This window comes from Puma concolor, chromosome A3 (assembly GCF_028749965.1).
Source record: "Puma concolor isolate L17-30 chromosome A3, mPumCon1.1.hap2, whole genome shotgun sequence".
Lineage (NCBI taxonomy): Eukaryota > Metazoa > Chordata > Mammalia > Carnivora > Felidae > Puma > Puma concolor.
Window position 1 is genome coordinate 74,808,530 of NC_141669.1, and position 20,826 is coordinate 74,829,355.

General features: G+C 49.4%; 1 protein-coding gene and 1 non-coding gene across 2 annotated transcripts in view; both read left to right on the top strand.

Moving 5' to 3' along the window:
• Positions 1 to 20,826, top strand: part of LOC112869453 (guanine nucleotide-binding protein G(I)/G(S)/G(O) subunit gamma-10) — a 50,597-nt gene that overhangs the window by 15,465 nt on the left and 14,306 nt on the right. The window lies entirely within an intron of this gene.
• Positions 9,367 to 9,472, top strand: LOC112869734 (U6 spliceosomal RNA). The gene has a single exon (XR_003224393.1). It is a non-coding gene; the product is annotated as a U6 spliceosomal RNA (small nuclear RNA).

A 20,826-nucleotide genomic window follows, 5' to 3' on the forward strand; every position in this document is an offset into this window, starting at 1 on the left:
TGTGGCTTTGACTCTAGAGGAGATGGGACCAGATAACAGCTCAGTGTTTCAAAGCCATTTTCCCCAAGGGCCCAACTGCTTGCAAAGCCTCTGAAAAAACCTTGGCCAACCTCCTGGCCCAGCTGCTGGCCTTGAAATCGAGGCTGCTTGGCCTGTCCAGGAAGCCCGTAAATCCCCAAGTCGGCAAGAAAATGCACTCTGGAGCTTGCCTCTTTGCTCAGATGCCTGGCTGCAGGCCCTGGACTGTCCTCAGCCAGTCTAGAAGCTGGTGTAAATAAGCACATGCATCTGAGGAAGACCTCATTTTCTGAGGAATCGTATCAAAAAGCCCATTGTTCCCTTTGGGAGCCACAGCTCTTTCCCACCTGACAGTTGATATTTAATTGATGGCTGCTGTCCTTCATAGGGTTTTTAGCACATCATGTGGGTGTTAGTAAAATTTCAGCTAAATATTAATGCTTTTGCTCCCAAGACAGAGAGTGGTAGCTCTCTTAATATCTATTTAACCTATTATAAGCCCCCAAAGGATAGTTGTACCTATATCATAGTTCAAAAATCCAAATGTCTTGCCTTCGCTGAGGCCTGAACCAAGCACAGATTGCAGATGATACTTCCTGGGAGTTGAAGCAAGCTGGGAGGGGAGTGTTAGCTCAGGATTGCTTCAGACCTGGGAGAAAAGAAGGGACCTTTATCTTGAGGGTGGAAGGAGTGGGGAAATATTAATCTAGAAGCCTTGAGGGCATGAGATATCAACTTTAGAGAGGTACAAGATGTCAACCAGACCGAATTTGGGACCCCACCAGGGCCATGCAGCAGATGTGGAGCAGATGAAGCTAGACAGCTCATGAAATAAATCTTCAGGGGCTAGGCATGGTGGTAGGCTCCAGGAGAAAGCAGGGGAGTCCTAGAGACAACCCAGGCTGACCTCGCAGCTTAAGAGCATCAGGAGCGATGCTGTTGGCCAGATGGGCTGCCAGGGGCTTATATTCTACTCATCTTGGCTCCTCAATGGCCAGCCCCTTCATTTCTGTGCCTCAGTTTTCCCATCTGTGGTAGGGGATGGTGATACTGAAGGAAAGGATTGGGGAAATGCTTAGTACAAGGAAGGAGCCATATGAGGAGGGGGACCACCGGCCGCACCTTGCCAGCTGAGTTCCATCTTGGGCCCGGGGGGCCAACAGGATTTATAACCACAAGCGATCCTGAGACGGCTCTTGAACCATGATGCCCAACAAGCGGTCAATCCTGGCCCCCTAGTGGGCACACAGCCTAGTCTCAGCTGGTGGGCAGAGGGGCAGAGGGTGGGGCAGGGGCAGCGTTCTCCCTCCTGGGCTTGTCTCAGGAACTCTTGGTGGGCTGACATTGCCCTGAGAGATTCTGGCCAGCCCTCTCCCCCTCTCCCCAGTCCTTCCTGCTTGGGTGTTTGGGATTAACATGCATCCCTTGAACCTTTTCATTTTTCTACCCAGATGGAAACTTGGCCAGCAACCAGGCCTGGATGTGTGCACGGTATGGCTGGGCTCAGGCCAAGCCCACGGTAATTATAATCACATGTGAGGCTCCCGCTGGCTCACTGGGCGCCAGGGGCTGGGGGAGAGCACAGCTGCCAGAGGGGAGGGCTGGGTGCTGGGCTCTGGGCAAGTGTGCAGACAGCGGGGCCTTGGGCTCCTGCCCTCATCTCTCTGACCCTCAGTTTCCTCGATTAAATGAAGGGATTGGCTTACAGGACCTGTGAGGGCCCAGCCTATGCTCTGGAAATCTCAGATAGCATGAGATGTGGACCAGTTGTCACATGCCCCCTTTGGTCTTCCCAGTCCGCCTGGCCTCACGTGTACCCAGAGTGGGACGTGCCCCTGCCCTGCTTCATCAATCTAGATGGTTTCTCACAAGACACAGAGCCGGGAGGGTAGGGGGGTATTGAGCCTGTCATTATCCCAGAAGTAGCTGGAAGTGTAGGATACCAGGGTGGGATTGAGGGTGCTTAGGGAAGAGTCTGGAAGGAGAGGCAAAAGAGGGTCCAAGACAGCCTTCACCAGCGCCCTGTGGCACAAGGGCAAACGCGATCCCATGAGCATTAGCCCAGGGCTGGAGCTGCCCCTCTGCTTGGTTTGATCTGTTTTCCAGTGTAACATTATTCTGAGCATGGATGCGGCAGCCCATAGAGTTCTTTACCCAGTGGAGTTTTGTGGCTTTTTCCATTCACAGCGGAGTCTCAGAAGGCTGGAGAATGAGGAGTTGTTGAAGAGCTGTGAACAGTGGTTAGCCAGCTAAGTGGTGTGGCCACGGGCGGGGGTCACATTCTGCAGCACACGGTCTGCGTAGAGGCGATGGAGAGGAGAGTTTCTCCAACTTTGCATCACCCGTGCGGGTTCCCTCCTTTCCCCCACTTTCTACCTGCACGCGTGTCTCTCCCCACTTCTTCCTTGGTCTCTTCTGTCCTCCTCCGCTGCTTTTCTCGTTCCCCCTTGTTCTCTCTTCCTCCTTTCTAGTCAGGGAGGAGCCAGGTGATAAGGCAGAAAGAGAATGGCTCAGCTTTGAACGCTGAGCCTCAGGCTTCTAGTCTACAAAACGGGGCAGGGCTAACCATAACCTAACCACGGCATTGTTGGTAAGATTAAACAGTATAATATGTGTAAAACCTCAGGCTGGACATAGGAAAGTGTCCAGTAAAAGGCAGTATTAATAATTTATCCAAAATATCAACTGTAATTTGTCTTAAAAGCTTATACTTAACATTTGTTCCCATTCTTTTTTTTTTTTAAGGTTATTTATTTATTTTTGAGAGAGAGAGAGTGTGAGAGTGTAAGCAAGGGAGGAGCAGAGAGAAAGAATCCCAAGCAGGCTCCGCACTGTCAGCACAGAGTCTGATGTGGGGTTTGAACCCACCAACCGTGAGATCATGACCTGAGCCGAAATCAAGAGTCAGATGCTTAACCAACTGAGCCACCCAGGTGCCCCACATTTGTTCCCATTCTTAATAAAAATCAGGTAATTTAAACTTTTTTCTTCCTAGCTCTTATAGAATGACCATATTCAAATGGATTGCTCTTTATCGCCTGTGGCTTCTCGTTTTGCTGCCCACATCTAACTTAGGACCACACGGCAAGGGGCAGGGGGAGCTAAAGACCCTGGGTGTCCTGCTGGAGGCAGAGGCCTTGCAGAGGCAGGCAAGCTGCGATGGTCCTGCCAGGCCAGAGGACCAGTGCCCCTCGAGCGGCCACTCCCACTTTCTTGGCTGCCCTTGGCAGGAACAAGGGGTTCATAAGCCACTGTGTCCCGGGAAGAAGGGAAAGGGCATGGGAACTGAGAAGTAGCAGAGCAGTCTTACAATGTGTTGAGACAGGAATAAAGGCAGCTGAATAAAATACTTGTCTCTGCCCAGGGCACACCACAGAGTGGGGAGAGGACTGGACTGGATATTGTGAGCAGGCACCTGTAGGGGGCGCTGGTAAGTCACTCCTCCCTCTGCCTTCTGCCTCTTCATTGCAAAGTGAGGGGCTAAATGCAAAGGTCCTTTGAGTCCTAACCTGTCACGACTCTGATTTGCGTGAGCAGAAGACTGGTGTGCTTGGCATGAAGGACGGGACTCTTCAGGCCTCCTCTGGATCCTTCCCCAGGCCTCTGAAAGGATGCTCGGGTCTCTGCTGCCTCAGACACAGACAACCAAACACAACACTTCCCAGGATCTTATAATCCTCTCTTGAACCTTCACCTTGCTCCCTCCTTTTACTCCCGAGGACCCTCGAAAGCCTCAGGGTGTGAGTGTGGAAGGGTAGCACACTGGGGTGCAGGCCCTCTTGCCTTGCACGCCTCAGGCCTGGGAGGGAAAGAGCAGAGAGGGTCTGCTTACTGGTAGGGGAAGGAGGTGTGGCCTTCTCAGAGAAATTGCCTTGCACAGGCTTCTGCTCCCAGGTGGCTGTGTTTTTAGCAATGAGCCTATTTTCATTTCCTAGAGCTGTTGTAACAAATTACCACAGACTTGGTGGCCTAAAATAACAAACTTATTCTCTCACAGTTTTGGAGGCTAGACGTCTGAAATTAAGGTGGTGTCAGGGCCACGTTCCCTCCAGAGGCTCAGGGGGAGAATCTTTCCCCGTGTCTCCTAGCTTTGGGTGGCTCCAGGTGATCTTTGGTTTGTGGCTGCAAAATTCCAATCCCTGTCTCCATCTTCACATGGGTTTCCTCTCTGTCTTCTCCGTACGTTTCTCATAAGAACACTTGTTATTGGATTTAGGCCCACCTGAATAATCCGGGATGATTTCACCTCAAGATCCTCAATCACCTCTCTGCAGAGTCCCCTTTTTCCACATAAGGTCCTATTCACAGATTCCAAGGATCAGGACATGGACATATCTTTGGGGGTGGGGGGTCCATCATTCAACCCACAAGAATGCTCCCCCACTCGTGTCCCCACAAGAGCCTGAAAGAACCAAGAAAGACATTCCTTGTTCTATGGGTGGAGTCTGAGGTCACCGCCGAAGACTCTTCATGGAGATGTTTTGAATAATTCTTCCCATGTGCCTTAGCAATGTCACTTTACTGCTCTTCCCATCAAGAGGTGAAGTTGTCTCTCCTCCCTTGAATCCCAAGCTTGGCAATGTGACTTATTTTGGCCAATGGGACTTTAGCAAATGTAAGCAGAGGCTTGAAACACACTTGGGCGTGAGGATTGCCCTCTCTTTGGCCATGGTTGGAAGGCGGACATCATGATGTGGATGGGCCTGAGCTAGTTGCTGAAGAGGCCACATTGAGAACGGAAGTATCTCAGCCCTAAGCTTGCTGACTGCTAGATATGTGAGAACATGCTAGATCATCCAGCCCTAATCAAACCACCAGGTGAGTACAGCTGCATGCATGACCCCAGGGAAGCCCAGTGGACAAACCACCAACTGAGCCCAGCCAAACTGCTGACCTACACACTACTGAGCCAAGAACACAGCTGTTGTTTTGAGCCACTAGATTTTGGGGTGGTTTTCTGCTATACCTGATACAGTCCCCATGCAGGTGAGCCTCCAGCACCCCCAAGTATAGAGTCAGGCCCTGGAGGCAGACTCTGGTGGCTCTCAGGGGTGTGTGGCTGGAGCTGTGATCCCTCGTGAGCCACCATCCCCCTTTTCTTTTTAGGAATGGAACTTTTTAGTAACGGCAGAAGTCCAACTAACTAGAGACTCTACTCTGCAGCTAAGTATGATGACATTTTTACTGATGGAATGGAATGAAAGGGATGCGTGCAACTTCTGTGTTACTTCTTTAAAAGGAGTTTGCATGCCCTACACTTCCTCCACCCCCCCTCCTGCAGGCTGGAATGCAGAGCCAAGGCCAGCAGGGTGGACAAGTGTGGCAGGGAGGCAGGACTGTGTAAGATGGTGGCTCCCGTTGGCTCACACAGCCGAGTGTGGGGAGCAGTTCCACAAAAGGGGGGCTGCTATTCCAGGAGAGGGCAAGCGCTGGGCAGACAGGAGCACATTTACCACATGAGGCTCCCAGCTCTCTCCCAACCCCTTTCTCTTGTCCCCCAGCCTCCTCAGCACTTTCTCTCCAGTTCCCACAGCAGGAACAAAGAGGGAAAAAGGGGAGAGCAGAGGAAGCAGCATGTGCAAAGGTCCAGAAAGGAAAGAGGTCATGCTGCATTTGGTGCACTAAAAGCAGCTTGGAATGGCTGGGGGTTGGGGCAGGAAGATGTGAGGCCGGAGACCATGTCCTGAAAGGGGTTGGTCAGTGGGGAGTCCCCAGTTGGCTGTAACTTAAATGAATGGCTCTGGCTGCTGTGTGGAGCATTGAAAGGGGACCAGGCAGAGGCAGGGAGGCCAGTTTGGAGGCTGTAGGAGCCATCCAAGCAACAGATGATGGTGGCCTGAGGAGAAGGGTGGTGCAGAGGAATAAGACAAGTACATTCAGAAACATTTAGGAGGGAAAATGGACCGGATTTGTAGAGAAGTCTGTTGTTGGGGATATGAGAGACGGAGGAGTCCAGGCTGATTCGTGGGGATGCAGATGGCATTCACTAGGACAAGGGACACAGGCAGAGAGGTGGTGTAGGGAAGGTGAAGCCGACTGACTTCCGTCTTGGACGTGGTGGGTTGGAGGTGTCGATGGCACATTCAGATTATCTATGCTTTTTGCATACTCCATTTCTGGAGTCTCTTAATTGGTTGCTCTCCATTTCACCCCCCTCCACCTTTTAAGTTTATTTATTTATTTTGAGAGAGAGAGGAGAGAGAGTGCCTGTGCACGCATTTGTGGGGGGAGGGGCAGAGGGAGAGAGAGAGGGAGAGACAGATTTGCACATCTTCTTCGGAGAAATGTCTATTTTGCTCTTTTGTTCATTTTTATATTGGGTTATCCTTTTATTGAATTATAAGAGTTGTTTATATATTCTGGATACAGGTCCCTTGTCAGATTGATGATTTGCAAATATTTGATCCCATTCTGTGGGTTACCTTTTCACTTTCTTGATGGTATCATTTGCAGCACAGTTTTTTTAAAATTTTAGCACATTAAAAAAAACCTGATTTGCTGAGGTATAATTTTAAATGCTTCGTTCAATGATTTTCTAGTAAATTTACAGAGTTGCGCATCACTGTAACCATTGTCATAATCTAGATTTCGAACATTTCCATCCCCTCCCCCCCCCAAAAAAAACCCAAAAAAACCTCATATGTCCATTTTTGGTCCACTCCTGTTACACTGTCAGCCCCAGCCAGCTCCTCTGGATGTACCTGTTTGGGACATGTCACGCAAATGAAATCATACAATATGGACTTTCACTTTTGGCTTCTTTCACTTAGCATAATATTTTTGAAGTTTATCCATGTTACGGCATGTATCAGTAGCTTGTTTCTTTTTAATTGCTAACTACTCTTCTACTGTTTATCCATTCACTAGCTGAGTTATTTCTCGTCTGTTGCTATTGTGAATAATGCTGCTGTGATTCAATGTAATTGTCTTAGTAGCTCGGGCTGCTGTAACAGAACACCATATTCCGGGAGGCTTAAACAATAGTTATTTCTCACAGTTCCGGAGGCTGGGAAGTTCAAGATCAAGGTGCTCGTTGGTAGATGGCTGCCTGTTCTCTCCCTCCTCATGTGGCAGAGAGAGTGATTTGGCCTCTCTCTTCTTATGAAGACGCTAATCCCATCATGGGGGTCCCACCCTCATGACTTCATCTAATTACCTCCCAAAGGCACCACTTCCAAATACCATCACATTTGGGGGGGGGAGGCCTACAACATATGGATCTGGGGGGACACAAGCATTCAGCCCATAATAGTAATTATTGATACGATTGGCTTTACATCTACCATTTCAATATTTGTTCTTGACCTAGCTCATGTCTGTTTTGTTCCTCTGTTTCTCCTTTACTGACTTCTTTGGTGTTAAATAGATACTCTTCTAGCTTACCATTTTAATTTCTTTGTTGGTTTTTAAATGGTGTTATTTTCTTCTTGGTTGTTCTAGGGACAATATGCAGTCTTATCGCAAGGTAAGAGGATATTTGACATTTTATGTGATGATTTGTTAGTTTGAATTAGTTAATAATTTATTGTTTCACAAATAATATAATTTAAATATCTCATATTTACATTCAGCTTATATTAATGTAAATTATTAGTTTTAAATTAATAAATAGTTGGTAATTATTTCTTTAATATTTAGGCATTTGGTATGTGGTCTCTCTACCCCTGCCCCAGGGTCTGCACATGTTGGGGGCAGACCTACCTTTCTCATATTTTCACGCATGTATTTTTTCACATAGCTATAGTCATACTATGAATGATATATTATGAATATTACAATATTTATCCTGCTTTTTATTTTATTTATTTTTACCTGCTACTTTCTTTTCTTTTTTGTAATTAACAAATTATTTTTATTTTTTATTCATTGTCTTATTGTTTATTATTGTTTATTTTTGAGAGAGAGAGAAAGACAGAGTATGAGCGGGGGAGGGGCGGAGAGAGAGGGAGACACAGAATCGGAAACAGGCTCCAGGCTCTGAGCCATCAGCCCAGAGCCCGACACGGGGCATGAACTCAAGAACTGCGAGATCATGACCTGAGCCGAAGTCAGATGCCTAACCGACTGAGCCACCCAGGTGCCCCTATTTTTTTGTAATTTTAAAAAAATGTTTATTTATTTTTGAGAGAGAGACAGAGGGGGAGTGGGGGAGGGGCAGAGAGAGAGGGAGACACAAATGTGAAGCAAGCGTCAGGCTCTGAGCTGTTAGCACAGAGCCCCACATGGGTCCCTAACTCACGAACCATGAGATCATGACCTGAGGTGAAGTTGGACATTTAACCGACTGAGCCACCCAGGTGCCCCTTATTTTATTTTTTAAAGTAGGCTTTATGCTCAGCACAGAGCTCAACGTGGGGCTTGGACTCACGACCCTGAGATCAAACTTGAGCTGAGATCAAGAATTGGACATTTAATTGACTGATCCATCCAGGAGCCCCTCTTTGTTTTTAAACTTTCCATTTGTATGAGCTCTTTATTAATATGCCCTCCTCAAAACTTTTTAGGAAGGAGGCAGAGTATAAATACATAAAACAGAGAGTAACCTTTTATCTCCCCTATTTGCTGCCAATACTTCTCCCCACTTGCCCCTTTTCATTTTTTTTAAGGCAGAAAATTTACATTTTTCTCTAGTCAAACTCGCTAATCTCTCCTTTGTGATTTTATCAGTGATTTCCAAGTTTAATAAAAGATATTCTTCCCCTGGAGATTTGATGAATGTTTAAGTCTCTCCTCTTCTAGTTTTCCTAGGTTATTAAAAAGTATGGAACTCTTTAATCTCTGTAAAATTTCTCTGTAAAGACTCCCTCTGGTCTGAGGAGAGAGATGATTTTGAAGTATAAGTTTCTCAAACTCAGCAGTTTCCTTCCCTGGTTTCCCTGCCTGCGTTGGTACCTGGGGCTGAGCCTGACCACGTCCTGCAGGCCGTCTGTCTGTCTGATGGATGAAGGGGACAACAGAATCAGAACTTGCCTCTTAAACTACACCCACATGCAAGGGGACAGACATCACAGGGAGAAAGTGGGAGAACGTGACTCTGAACCTGAGTTTGGCCCCTGTGTGTAGACTTTCAACCTCTCATTCTCTCTCTGCAAAGTGGGGCCAAGGGTGCCGGATAGCGCTGCCATGAGGATGACAGGAGATGAAATATAGAAAATTCTAGAACACCACTTGGCCTATCGTGGGTCTCTCAGGGCCCTGCCTTTGCACTGACTTGACTCCTGGGTCCCACCTCATGACCAAAGGTGTCTCTGAGCCTGCCTCACCACAAAGTGTGGGCAGGCCTAGTGGAGTGTTAAGAGTATTTACTTTTTTAGGTGAGAAAATTGAGGGTTAGAAAGTTTAAATGGAGTGCTCGCTTTGGCAGTGCACAAACTAAAAGCGGAACATACAGGGAAGGTTAGCGTGGCCCCTGTGCAAAGATGACACACAAGTTCGCGGTGTTCCATATACATTTTTTAAAGACAGTTTCAATGTCAGAGTAGCAGACACTCCTGACCCCTCTGACACACTGCATCCCCCCGCTCCACTTTGCCTCACTGCACCTCAGCTTCTTGGCGTCCTCATATGTGAAATGGAGCTAATTGTCCTCATCGGTCTCTACTGCTGAGCGGTTATTTGATGATCAAATGAAAGCCTCTGAAAAAGGCCACGGAAAAATCCAGAGGCAAGGTAGCGTCCCTGTGGGTGGCTCAGTCCACTCCCCCTCCACCTGGACACAGACGGGGCCTTGTGTTAGGTCTGTGAGGTTCCCTGCCTGCCCGCCCCCGCCCCCCTAGGAGAACCGCGCAGAGACTCTGTGGAGGCCCCTTGTGCCCGCTGCTCACTGGGCAGGAGGCCCAGGGCTTGGCAGAAGCCCCAGGAAGCAGAGCCTGGAGGTGAGCCGTACTCAGGCCCCACTGTGTTCAGCTTGGAGCAGCTCCTGAAGTCTCTGAGAGCCATGGTGAGGAGGAACCTGGGGTCACCCAGGTCTCGCCCATTTCACAGATGTGGAAGCTTGGGCTCAGAGGGGCAGCTGGTTAGTGGTCACGTCAGAACTTGGGCCAGGGGATCTTGGTTCCCAAGCCCAGCGCGCTTTCCACTTGGCCTCTACTGCTGCAGTGGCCTCCTTGGGAAGGGCTCCTTCGGCCTTTCTGGAAAATTCTTCGCAATGTGATGACATTTGAGCAAAACTGTATGATGTTGGAGGATCAGAGCACTTCGACAAGCGTGGCAAAGCACTAAGAACGAGATGCCTCCAGAGTCGGGCGGGAGTTCCCTGGGAGTAGAATTTTCCAGAAAGGGAAAGCAGCATTTTGAGCAGGAGCTTGAATTTACTGGGACAGCTTGGAAGAATGTGGGGGCAGTGGCTGGAGGTAGGCAAAGGTAGTGAGGAAATCTGACACCAGCACCCCACCCTGGCATTCTGGCATTTAAAAATAAAGTTGCTTTCTCTTTTAGCACTTTTTTTGTTTTGTTTTGTTTTGTTTTGCTTTTAAACAGAAGCCATACTGCCCCCACTGAGGTTTGAGAGGCAATAGTCGTGAACCCTGCTGCACATTAGAATCCCCTGGGTGCTTTTAAAATCCCAATGCCCAGATCAAATCCCAAAACAACCGTGCAGGAGTCTCTTGGGGGAGGACCCAGACCTCAGTAGTTCTTAAAGTCCCCCAGGTCGTATTAATGAGCTACCAATGTTGCTCAGAGGACTACTAGCCCCTGAATTACTTTGCCATCTGGTTTGTGAATCTAAATATATAAACATGAGGGGCAAATGTGTAATTCTGTTTACCATGGACACTTGTCCAGTCCTTCTCAGGAAGACCACGAAGAGAAATGTCATTCCTCTTCCTCATTCCCACCGTCCCCCTCCCAGTTCAATCTTACTGTTGGGGCCCTACCCTGAGCCCACCTCCTCTAAGAGATGGCCCCAAATCAGGATTACTTGTCTCCTCTACTGAGTTATACTGTGCTTCTTTTGACTGGGGACTCTTGGCCAGCCTGCAAATCTTCCCTGTGGCTTTACCTGACATGGGTTGTTATGTCTGTTTTCAGCCATGTGCATATTCTCTGCCCAGTGAGATGGTAAACCTTCTGAAAGGCAAGACCCCCATCCTTCCCAGAAGCCCTGGGCTTCCCAGGAGCCTTCAGTTAAGACTTGTCCACAGGCTGAATGAATTCACTGGATCCACTTGGGTTATACTCAACACATTTAAAAAAATTTTTTTTAGAGAGTGAGAGAGTGAAAGTGGGGGAGGGGCACAGGGAGAGAGGGAGAGAGAGAGAAAGAGAGAGAGAGAGAGAGAGAGAGAGAGAATCTAAAGCAGGCTCCATGCTCAGTGTGGAGCCTGATGCAGGGTTCTATCCCATGACCCTAGGAACATGACCTGAGCCAAAATCAAGAGTCAAGATGCTCAACCAACTGAGCCATGCAGGTGCCCCTATACTCAACACAATTCGGACAATGACTCGGGGAAATTGGGACTGTATTATTACTACTTTTAATCTCCATTTTATGATGAAATGAATCTCAGCTCAAAAGTTTGTGTGAGGTCACGGATCAAGGAAGTGGCCATACACCAGGCCCATCACACTTCCTTCTCTACCACACAGGTTTCTGCTAATAGTAGAGATGCCCCCAGAGCAGGGAGGACCTTGTTGGGGGCCAAGCTGGGAGACCTCTTTCTCCTAGAGTCCTCTCTGACTGGACAGTTGGGGAGGACATCTGTGAAGGGCTGTTTGGTCTCCAGTTCCTCAGCTCTGAGGAGGGGGTGTGACAGAGAAGAAGTTTCTGCTAAGATCTTAGGATGATAGGTATCAGTTCTCAGAGTCACCAGAGCAAAAGGCAAATTTTATGAGGAAACATTTAAAAACTTGTATTACAAATATTACAGCCTCTTTTTTGTGGCTGTCAGTTTATTGGAAGTTAACGGGAAGATTCTGGGGAAGGATTTATTTATTTATTTATTTATTTAATGTTTATTTTTGAGGGGGGGGGAGGAGCAGAGAGAGAAGGGGCCAGAGGATCTGAAGTGGGCTTTGTGCTATCAGCACAGAGGGGCTCAAACTCACAAACTGTGAGATCATGACCTGAGCCGAAGTCTGACGCTCAACCGACTGAGCCACCCAGGCGCCCAAGGATTTATTTATTGAATGCCCTCTGTGAGGTGCCTGTCTCTCGCATCAAGAAGCCCAAGAGAGGGCTTCGTCAGAGCTTCTTGGGGAGATGTGTATGGGATCCCTGCACTGTGGGGTGGCAGACTGGCTCTTGACTCCCGCCCGAGAAACCACAGGGCTAGAGATGGTTGGCCAGCTGCTCAGTAGACAAACCAAAGGAGAGGCTGCTGTCTGGGATCAGCCTGAAGTTCCCGAGTCTTCTGGGAGAACGGATGCCCAAATGTATCCCATGGAACACAGCAGAGAGGGTCTGCTGTGAGTTGAATTGTGTTCCAAGACTCAGAAGTGATAGCTGGTGTCTCTGAATCAGGGGCAGGGCCACAGGGAAATAAATGCAGCCCCAGGTGGGCACAGGGGGCAAGGAAAGGACTCCGGAGGCTTGTCCCGCCTCTGGGCCTCTGTCCTCTCCCCGGACTGTGGAGCCTGGCATTCAGGGTGGTTCCATGCCCCAGGGAAGCCTTTCTTGATCCTGTCAATGCTCCTGGTGACTCTGTGCACAGCAGTCCCCTCTCTTGCACTGCATCGTAACTGGTCAACTGGCCATCTCTCCTCCAAGAGGGCGGGCGTGTTTTGTCCGCACAGCTCAGTGCAGCGAGGTGCAATTTTCTGGGTTCACGTAACATAAGGGTTGGCAAACTTTCTCTTAAAAGCCCAGAAAATAAATGCTTTCAACTTTGCAGAACCATACGGTCTCTGCTGCAACACTCCAATTCTGCTGCCGTGGTGTGAAAGCAGCCACAGACCAGACATAAACGAAGGAGTGTCCTTGTGTCCTCCAGTAACGCTTTATGTACAGAAATAGCCTGCGAGCCGGAGGGCTGTGGTTTGCCAGCCCTGGACCTGGGGAGTTTCTCATGGACAAAATCACGCGTGAGCAAAAGCGAAACTTGCGTTATGCTCACACCGTTCCCTAATATCCCAGTCATATGGGAACACATTTGTATTTTCAGAGTGAGCGTTAAGGCAGAGCGGACTGAACGATGGGGCTGTTATGAGTGAGCGGACTGGCGCCTGTAAAGCCCCACCAAGTCATCAACGGGCCCATGACCAATAGATGGTAGCGATCATTATTAGCTATGGTAGAGGTTGTTGTTGGGATCACACTGCATTCTGGATGTCATGTACTTAGAACAGTGCTTGAAACTTTGTAGTTTTACCATTTTCATGAAATCTAAGACATACTTTTAAAAATTATGGTAAAATATACCGAAAATAAGATTTTCCATTGTAGTCATTTTTGAACGTACGGTCCAGTGGCACTTAGTGCCACACAACGTGTGCAACCATCAACCATCACCCCGAAAGGAAGCCCCGCACGTACTAAGCAGTCAGTCCCCAGTCCTCTCTCCTCCAGGCTCTGGAAGACATACTTTTATTTGTTTTTTTTTTCCTTCACCTCTTCACATCTCTGAGACCAAGCTGTGCTTACAGTCACGTGTCTAATGATCACTCCTTCCCAGGTGGCAGTCCCACACTGGCGTGTCACTGAGTGCATGAGCATAAACTTGACCGTAGCTCTTCAGTAAAGTTTTGTGCATTCTTGGGTATTTTATTTGAGTTTAACTGCCATCCAAACCACCTTCAAAGATGCTATGATTCAGCAGAGAAATGAAAAGTTGATGCGTGTGAAGAAAGATACGACATAGAGTGGCAGGGCATAAATCTGATTTTAATGGAGCAAATATTCATCATCAGAGGAATAACCACAGTCTGTGCTTCTTCCAAAGCAACTACCAAGTGTGTTATGGGAGAGAAAAAGAAGATACCAGTGGATAAAGCTGTGCTACATTTCGTTACTGAGGTATGTCTAAAAGATGGTCTGTCACATAGGAAGCAAGACAAGTGGAGCCCGGAGAAATTGCGAAATCCCTTGGAATAGATAATAAAAAAATTTCAAAGTAATGAGAAGTTGGTGTGACTGGCTCATGTGTCACATGGGACTATTATTAAGACATCATGTCTCAGTTTAATGGCAGTATTATTTTTCTTGATGGTACATAAAAAACAGTCTATCGTACAAGTAATGGCATCTTAAGATGATGATACGGTATTACTGTCATCACAGTGCATTGTTATTTCCATTTACTCATTTCCCCCACGAGACTGTCAATGTTTTGAAGAAAAGGAGTTTATCTTACCCACTGCCGGATTCTCAATGCCTTGTCTAGTGTCTAGCATGTTGTAGCATATGGAATGAACAAAACTCATTTGGGAGATGAAGCTCAAAGTAATTCATTAGTGTTAGCACCCAGCTTTCAGGTCGTGGTGAAAATTAAACAAAAAACCACCTTTAAAAAAATCCTGACTTGTCCTGCACTTGGCACAAAGGACATGCCACTTACTTGGTGGTTGTTTTGGTACCAAGTGGGATTGTGTTTGGTTAAACTGGTCGAACACCCAAAACAACAATGGTTGAAACAATTGAAACAAGATGGAAATTGATTATTGTTTCAGATAAAGTGGGGAAGGTGGTGCAGCAATAAGACCAACAGGCCCGCAAGTTACTTTAGTCATGATGCTGTGCCATCCTTGAACGTGGTATCCACCCTTAAGGTCTAAAATGGCTGCTCGTGGGGCGCCTGGGTGGCGCAGTCAGTTAGGTGTCCGACTTCAGCCAGGTCATGATCTCGCGGTCCGTGAGTTCGAGCCCCGCGTCAGGCTCTGGGCTGATGGCTCAGAGCCTGGAGCCTGTTTCCAATTCTGTGTCTCCCTCTCTCTCTGCCCCTCCCCCGTTCATGCTCTGTCTCTCTCTGTCCCAAAAATAAATAAACGTTGAAAAAAAAAAAAAAAAAATTAAAATGGCCGCTCGAGCTCCAGATATCGTGTTCGCATCCCGGCTGGTAGGAAGTAGGAAAGGAGGCCATAAAAATGAATACATATTCTTCCCCAAAGTCATAAATGCGACTCTGCTTATATTCCACCAGCTAGAACTTGACTACATTTAACCACATGGAAACTGGGGAACACAGGCTTTTGTCTAGGCAACTATGTACCCCACTAAAATTCAGGGGTCCCGTGACTGAGGAAGAAGGGGGGGAATGCATGCTGAGGGACGAGTAGCAGGCTCTGCCACAACTGTTAAACTCCGTGGTGCTGATTATACGTGCAACACGGTAACTAGACTCGTTCTGTCGAAGTGACAGAAGGCTTTCGATCGCAAGTAGGGGGCGAGCCAGGCTGCGAAAGATGAGTAGGATTTAAATGAGCAAAAAGGGGGCGCCTGGGTGGCGCAGTCGGTTAAGCGTCCGACTTCAGCCAGGTCACGATCTCGCGGTCCGTGAGTTCGAGCCCCGCGTCAGGCTCTGGGCTGATGGCTCAGAGCCTGGAGCCTGTTTCCGATTCTGTGTCTCCCTCTCTCTCTGCCCCTCCCCCGTTCATGCTCTGTCTCTCTCTGTCCCAAAAATAAATAAACGATGAAAAAAAAAATTAAAAAAAATAAATAAATGAGCAAAAAGGATGGGTAAGGGCATTTCTAGCAGGAGAACGACCAAACAAGGGCCCAAAGACAGGAAGGCACAAGATGTGCCTGCGGCTTAGTAGAGTATCCTTGGCTGAGCAGGGACTGGGTGTCAGGAGGGCTGGCTCGCTGGTTCCCAGCCCTGCGAGCAGGGGGCCAGTGCTGTGCTGACTGTAATCAGCGTGGCGTTGCCTTGGTTTCCTCCTCAGTAAAACATTCACAGGGACCATCCTATTGTGAGGATTCAATGAAATGCAGTAGGAGGAAGTCCTCTGTGAACTGTAAGATCCTATCCGCTTTAGATGTTCAAAAACAACAGCCACTGTCGTCGTGACACAGGTTCAGCCTTGGACAGGAGGAGGAATTTGCAATCCACAACCCCCTCCTCAGGCAGCTCCCACTTGCAGGCTCCTGGTACAGGTGGGAAACGTGAGTGGTGAGTGGAGGGCATGCAGGCACACAGGAGCCTTTAGTGGAGAGCAGACGAGGCACATAGATGCTCCCGGAAGGCAAGACAGTGACTGGGAGAATGCAGAGACAGTAGCCCTGGACTGTCCACTGCTCTCCCCCACCAAGGAGCACAGTGGATCAGTGTCTTGTGGCTAGCCAGGGGTCGAGTCTGGGTCCCCCAAGCCCATGTAGGCTCCTGGGTTGGAGGCCGGCTCTCCGGCAGGCCAGCTGCGGGGGCAGAGAGCCTCCTTCACATCCCTGCGGGAGCCCCCGTGGGAGACGCCAGAGGCTACAAAAGCCGAAGGTGAGGGGGGAGAGTGCAGGGTGGGGCTGGCCTTGGTCCAGGTTGGGCCTGGAGGTCTGACCAGGCTGCTGCCTCTCCACAGAGGGGCCAACTGTTAGTCTTTAGTCCTCTAGGGCTGCCATGACAGGATACCCTAGACTGGGTGGCTTGAACGAGATATTTATTTCTCACAGCTCTGGGGGTTGAGAAGTCAAAGATCCAGATGTCAGCTGATTTCGTTCTTGGTGAGAGCCTCTTCCTGGCTTGCACACAGCCGCCTTCTTGCTGTGCCCTCACGTGGCAAACAGAGAGAGCTCTGATCTCTTTCTCTTCTTACAAGAACACTGATCCTGTTATGGGGGCCCACCTTCGTGACCTGACCTGAACCTCCCAAGGTCTCCAAAGTCCCAAGTCCCAAGGACTCCAATTGCTTTGGGGGTGAGGGCTTCAGTATAAGAAGGAACACAAACATCCAGTCCGTAATAAGCACGCAACTGCTGTTGGAAACATGCCCTGGGCCCTGTGGGGTCCTGCTCTGTCCCCACGCTTGGCCGTGCCTCCTCGGCACGCATCATGGCTGGCATGTTTCTGCTCTGGCCTGATGGAGGAGTCAGGTGGGAGCTCGGAGCTGCTTCCTCCTGCTGATGCGCAGGGAGGGCCCGCCAGCACAGATGTCCTGGAGGGAGGGAGGCCGAGGCAGGGAGGTGGGCAGGTCTGCAGCCACATTCCAGGCCACCAGGGCTTTGTTACGCTGATGAAAACCAAACTGTGCCTTTTCTTTTCCTTTCTTTCTTTCTTTTTTTTTTTTCTTCACGGGATTTCTGCAAAGTGGGTTACAAAGCCTGTAGTGATGAATGCAGAGGGCAGGGCCGGAGGGGAAGGAGAGTGACAGAAACAGCCAAGAAGAAGCACCAACTGGGTCAGGGACACAGAGGGTAGAGCGGGAGAGGACAACGTGAAGACCCGGAGATGGGGACAAGCAAAGAAAGACACAGGAGGAGAGGGAGCCAGAGCAAGAGAGAAAACAGAGGACAAAGTGGCCAAGAACCTGAGGGATGCATGGGAAGATACAGAGGACCAGGGGGCAGCTGGGGACAGGGAAGAGGCCCCAAGGGAGGAGAGGACCTGGAGGATGGGAAGGCAGACAGAGGGCCCTTCCCCACCCCAGCCCAACCCAGGAGAGGGAGAGAGAGGAGCCAGGGGAATCCCACTCATGCTGTGGAGCTCACTGGGCATCAGGGTCTCTGCTTGGTCAGGCTTGGCTGCCCCTCTCTCTAGTTCAACTCCAGATTGGAGGTCAAAGCCTCGGGGGCCTGACAGGATGGCTGGTCAGATAGGTCCAGTGTGGCCAGGCCTGTGGGCTGGGGGTGGGGATGGTGACCTCTAGGAGCTGCTCTTAGTTCCAGGGCCTGCTGGACAGCAACAAGCTCTCATGGTGCTGGGAGGGAAAGGCAATCAAAATCAGGGGTTGAAGGCAGAAGTGAAGAAAGAAAGAAAATCACACCTGGGGCGCATGGGTGGCTCAGTCAGTTGAGCGTCCGGCTTCGGCTCAGGTCATGATCTCACGGTTTGTGAGTTCGAGCCCCACGTCGGGCTCTGTGCTGACAGCTCAGAGCCTGGAGCCTGTTTCGGATGCTGTGTCTCCCTCTCTCTCTGCTCCTCCCCTACTCATGCTCTTTCTCTCTCTCTCTCTCTCTCTCTCAAAAATAAATAAACGTTAGAAAGAAAGAAAGAAAGAAAGAAAGTCACACATTCACATCATTAGCAATTAGTTGCCTTCCCTTTAGTTGCCTTCCCTTCTGAAGAGTATGGTTTTCCCAAACCAGGTGGTTGTGAATCATGCCCATCCCTAAAGCAAGTCCATGGCCAGACCCTTCTCTGAGAGCAAATCCCAGCAAGCTAGGGCCCCATCTAACCCTGGCAGGAAGAGAGGAGTCAGCTTTATTAGAAAAGAAGCTCCATTGGCCTCTGCCGGCACCCACTGGGAAGCCCTAGACTCTAGGAGCTTGGTTCAGGACCCAAGACCTGGCTCGGCCAGAGTGGCCATCAGGGCAGGGGACAGCCTGTGTGTGTGTGTGTGTGTGTGTGTGTGTGTGTGTGTTGAGTACAGGGAGCTAGCTACCAGGGATCTCAGACACCAGGGCAGGAAAACCCACCTAGGGAGCCAGAGGGTGTGGAAGGAGGGGAGACAACATCACATTCTCAGGCCGGGGGGTGGGGGGGGCAGAAGAAGGGTAGGACTTGCCTCTTTCCCTCGGCCCAGGGCTCCCCATACATCCTCAGAAAGGTCAAGTGTCCAGACAAAGGCCATTGGCAGGTGCTCTGAGGAACAATGTACAAACAGCCCGTAGCACCTCCTCAGAAAGGATCCCTTCATAAGGGGAAAGACAAGGGTGTTGAAAACAAAGAAGGCAATGAGAGAGACTAGAATTGCAAGAGGCATTCAAGATCTGCTGATCCACCTCTCAGTGCACAGAAAGGGGCAGGAACTTGCCCAAGGCCACACAGCCAGGCCGTTGTTTTTTTTGTTTTGTTTTGTTTATTTATTTGTTATTGAAGTATAGTTGACATGCAACGTTATATTAGTTTCAGGTGTACAACATAGTGATTCAACAACTACGTATTACTCAATGCTTACCAGTCACCATGCAACATTATTATGATATTGTTGACCATATTCCCTATATTACACTTTTCATCCCCTTGACTTACTTATTTTATAACTGGAAGTTTGTACTTCTTTTTTTTTTCAAAGTAGTCTCCATGCCCAACGTGGGTCTTGAACTCATGATCTTGAGATCAAGAGTCGCATGCTCTACCGACTGAGCCAGCCAGGTGACCCTGGAAGTTGGTACTTCTTCATCCCCTTCACCTGTTCCCGCACCCCCATGCTCTCTGGCAACCGCCAGTTTGTTCTCCTATTTATGAGTCTGTTTCTGTTTTTTGTTTGTGTGTTTGTTCATTTGTTTTGTTTTTTGGATTCCACATGTAAGTGAAATCAGATGGTACTTGTCTTTCTCTCTCTGACTTATTTCACTTAGCACAATACCCTCTAGGTCCAACCATCTTGTTACAAATGGCAAAATTTCATTCTTTTTTCTTTTTATTTATTTATTTATTTATTTTTGAGAGAGAGAGAGAGAGAGAGAGCGCGCGCGCGCGCGCGCGTGCGCTTGCATGAGTGGGGGAGGGGCAGAGAGAGAGGGAGTCACAGAATCCAAAGCAGGCTCCAGGCTCTGAGCTGCCTGCACAGAGGCTCGGGGCTCGAGCTCATGAACCATGAGATCATGACCTGAGCTGAAGTCAGACACTTAACGGACTGAGCCACCCAGGTGCCTCCAAATTTCATTGTTTTTAATGGCTAACATTTGATCGTATATATATATATACCGTATTTTCTTCAGCCTTCTTTTGTTGTTCTGCTCCCAACCTTCCACAGTGTCCTGCGTCTGACTTGCCTGCATCCTTCAGGTCTTATCTCAGTGGGGCTCCCAAAACCCCGTGATATAGATAGGAGTATTCCCATTTTACCAGTAGGGAAACTGAGGCTCTGTGGCTGAGTTGCCATAGGGCACGTCCAAGGCCTGGCTGAGGCCTGAGTTCCCGGCTCAGGGCTGTCCTTCTGTGCTGTGACCAGGCAGCCCATCTTCTGCAGTGGGGGTGGCCTGCACCATGCTGACTGCTAGGCCACCCTCCCCACCTTCCTGCTCAATCTTGCCCGTCGGGACCTGTTTGGGCAGAGAAGGTGGTCACCTGAGTGGAGCTCTCATTCTGTGGCCCTGGCTAGACTGGTCCATCCCAGTCTGAGGGTTTCGTTTCTTTGATGAAGCCTTGTTTTCCTGGGGCTGCTTGTTTAAACGTATGCCCCCTTCTTTGTCCTCTGCCCAGGCCACCTCTGTTCCTCAGTGTGGGTGCATGTGTCAGCCACTGCCCTGGGCAGGAGGCTGTGGGACGGCCACAGCACAGTGACACATGGTTTGATGTGGGATAGGAATATTTTAAATCTGAGTTATCCTTCAGAGACTGGAACATGTGGTTTCCAGAAGCCCAAGGGCACTGGTTCCCTGAAGAGGGGGAGGGGAAGTGAGGAGAAAGTGTGGAAAGGGTAGGGGGTGGGGTGGGGACCAGACCGATCTAGCACAACTCCAACCTACTGAGTGCAGGCCTGGGAAGGACACTCTGCCTGTCGACAAGCGTGGGTCGATTCCTCTAGACCCTGGAAAACACCGCCCCACCCCCCCACCCCCGCCCCGCCCCGCCCCGCCTCCAGCCCTCTTGGGACCCCTGCTCCCAGCACATTTCCTGCAGCATCAGCAACATGTTTCTATTTTTTCCCAGTCTCCCTGGTGCGGCTCATTCCACCCCACCAGAGTGAGCCTGTGTGCCAAATGCTTCGCCCCTCTCTCTTAAGAGAGTGTGTGAGGACTGGCAGTCACATTTTCCTGCCCCCCGTGCCCCAGGCAGG